At 36.1% G+C, this 3,178-nt stretch overlaps 1 long non-coding RNA gene across 1 annotated transcript; it reads right to left on the reverse strand.

Moving 5' to 3' along the window:
• Window positions 1–1,272: 1,272 nt before the first annotated feature.
• On the reverse strand, window positions 1,273–2,543 carry LOC125178122. Its single transcript, XR_007156798.1, has 3 exons — window positions 2,526–2,543; window positions 2,047–2,136; window positions 1,273–1,334 (listed from the first exon to the last, which is right to left on the reverse strand). It is a non-coding gene; the product is annotated as an uncharacterized LOC125178122 (long non-coding RNA).
• Between the last annotated feature and the right edge of the window lie 635 nt (window positions 2,544–3,178).

Genomic DNA, 3,178 nt, shown 5'->3' on the forward strand with positions numbered 1-3,178 from the left:
TTTACTCAGGTTTTGGTAAAGACTGAAAAGGGGAAAATGGCTCGCCGTCGTCCTTGTAAAGATTAACACCCATATATACAAATAACTTTTAATGACAGGTTTAAGAACATATATGTTGCTTCTCGGCTCGAACTTTGTGTTACATAAGAGTAATACAAAAAAATTTTCTTAAGTTCATTTATGATGTAAGATGTAGAATTTGAGGTCAGGATTTAGGTCAGGACCTCATGTATGGGTGATGCCACATACTGAACTATCTTCATCAATGACTGCATTCATGCAACTTGATAGGGGGCATGTACGCTAGCTATTCCTATACTCTAGATGTTGTAGTTTATAGTGCTTATAATACTGATAAGGTCTAGTGCTATATATATATATATATATATTTGTGAGAAAGTTATTACAGTATGCTAATTTATAGTGCTGAATACTTTGTGATATTTTCCGTACAAACTTTGAATAGGCTGAAAATACTTTGTTATTGGTATATAGTACCGATCCAACAAAATCTGTGTGTGTTGCAGTCCTTAATATAAAAAAACTGCACGGCTCTTACTTCGGATATGATGTAAGACGTAGAATTTGAGGTCAGGATTTAGGTCAGGACCTCATGTATGGGTGATGCCACATACTGAACTATCTTCATCAATGACTGCATTCATGCAACTTGATAGGGGGCATGTACGCTAGCTATTCCTATACTCTAGATGTTGTAGTTTATAGTGCTTATAATACTGATAAGGTCTAGTGCTATATATATATATATATATATTTGTGAGAAAGTTATTACAGTATGCTAATTTATAGTGCTGAATACTTTGTGATATTTTCCGTACAAACTTTGAATAGGCTGAAAATACTTTGTTATTGGTATATAGTACCGATCCAACAAAATCTGTGTGTGTTGCAGTCCTTAATATAAAAAAACTGCACGGCTCTTACTTCGGCCATCTGCCTTAAAAATACAAGTAACAAAGAAATTCTGTATTATTGAACGCAGAAAATTTCCTGGAAGTGAAAACAGTTTTTCTCATTAAATTTCTTTTGATAAGCGATGGAGCCAATCAGTGATCTTAATAGAATAAAAGGACAATTTATACAGAACACACTAAGAAATTAGAGGAAGGGAATTTCTAAGTAATATCGTATTGTCATAATTTTACAACAGTTTATCTCTGGTTTTAAGCTGTGTTGTTGTTGGAGTTCGTCATCAACGGCGGTGACAAGTCGGTGGCATTGATGAGGTCGTCGTTCTGTGTTGGTGCGGCGGGAGGCGCGGCGTAGTAGAACTGGATGGTCGTCACCACATACGACATCATGAACGCCAGCGTCTGATGTACAGTTATGTAGGAAAAGTTTACTCACTCATGTAGGAAGAGTGACACTTGACGCTCCATGTCATGAGATGAAACATTGTCATGAGATGAAACACCAGGCAATAAGTCCAGCAGCTATCTCAATCAATCGTCAGCTATGGAAAGATCGGGTTCCAAAGGCCGGATCCCTTGTGAATCAAGTCACGAAAAGTTCAAGAATCGGCAACAGGCCATGGGCCTATTTCTTCAACGCCAACACTTCTATTCTATTCTATCGTGCTTGCTATCAATCAGATCAGGATGGATGCTATTATAATCCTACTTTAAAATGGAGAATCGAAACATAAATTAAATGCAACACATGAATTCCGTTATCATGGTTAAATTATTCTTATTTATTAGGAAAATCAGTTTGCCAAGCCTGAAAAATAAATCTACATGAATACACTACTTTTAGTTCGCGGTTATTTTTTCCTCTTCTTAGATGAGGTAAGAATCAAACGCCTGGAAATAGAACTTACTGGGGACACTGATATCATACTAAATGACGAAGTGGTATAGTCCACCTTGAAATTTTTATTGAATATGCGAGCAATAAAAGTCGCATAGAGGATACCTGCTAATAAACTGTATGCGTAACGCTATTATTTGACTAGCGGAATAAGGTAAAAATTATTGATATTATATCGGAATAAGTTAAAATTTATTGATATTAAACCAGACTCACGTTCAGGAAAGAACTACGGCCGATGGTTCCAAATTTGCCGAGCGTCAGCGACCGCGGACGCTGAGCTGCCAGGACGAGGCCGGTGTTCGGCTATACGAAAACATAAAATGGCTTGAAAATCTCCTCATAAAAATAAATTTCACAGTATGATTACAAATATTTGATGACTTAGCAAGTGATAAACATCAAAATGTTCGTGCGGAAACATGAAATGTCGGTGATTTAATACAGACTAATCAGAGTACCTGCTTATTAATTGTTTACCGTGGTAATTGGAACCAACTTCTTCCGGAAATTTTTTTAATATAAAATAAAATATTTTTTTGCGATTTGCGAATATAGTCTAAATCACAGCGATGGAAACTTTTTTTCGAAGTGCTAAAATGTAAATTGAGTCATGTTATAAGTTCATAAATACGTTAAAAAATTCTGATAACCAGTCATGTAGAAAAATTCGAATTCGCCACTCACAAACTTACCCTCGTGAGCTCCTCGTCTGGCACGTGGCAAATAAACATTCGTAGATGTACGAGAAAATCTTCTTCCTGGAAGTAATAGTAAATGCAAAATTTAATTTACGGATAATTTGATTTAAATACTTTACTTATAGCTTACGTTGCAGTGAAATGGTAAAAAAGCCTCCGGTAAGGATTTGATTTTCCAGTTTGTGACTCTACTCATTGTAAGTTGTATGTAAAAACATTAAAATACACGATAGAGCAAAGAATAAGATCTAAGAACTATAATAGGAAATATTTCATATACATTCAAAATATAATCGCCCAGTAACCGATTATCCTGGAATTACTATCCTTGCTAGAAAATGACATTGCTGATATCGGCTTTAAAAACACATTTTTTCTCTCTTGAGTGTATCTTGAAAATGTTAAGATAAATCATTTTCCAACAAAACCATGAGTAACTGATGGGATTGAATTTCTCACTTACCGCCTCCAGTAAAGTGTCGGCCGGATTGTGTATCAAGAAAAGTATGCTCATCCCCTCGACGATAACCACGAAGTGCATCGTTGAGTTTGAGACACCAATAGACCCGAAGGTAGTCATCACTAAGTAAAATGCGAACAGCAGGTCAGTTAGGTACCAGATGGACATGGCGATGAGTACCCACGAA

The sequence above is a fragment of the Hyalella azteca genome, unplaced genomic scaffold (genome assembly GCF_000764305.2).
Source record: "Hyalella azteca isolate HAZT.00-mixed unplaced genomic scaffold, Hazt_2.0.2 contig936, whole genome shotgun sequence".
Taxonomy (NCBI): Eukaryota; Metazoa; Arthropoda; class Malacostraca; order Amphipoda; family Hyalellidae; genus Hyalella; species Hyalella azteca.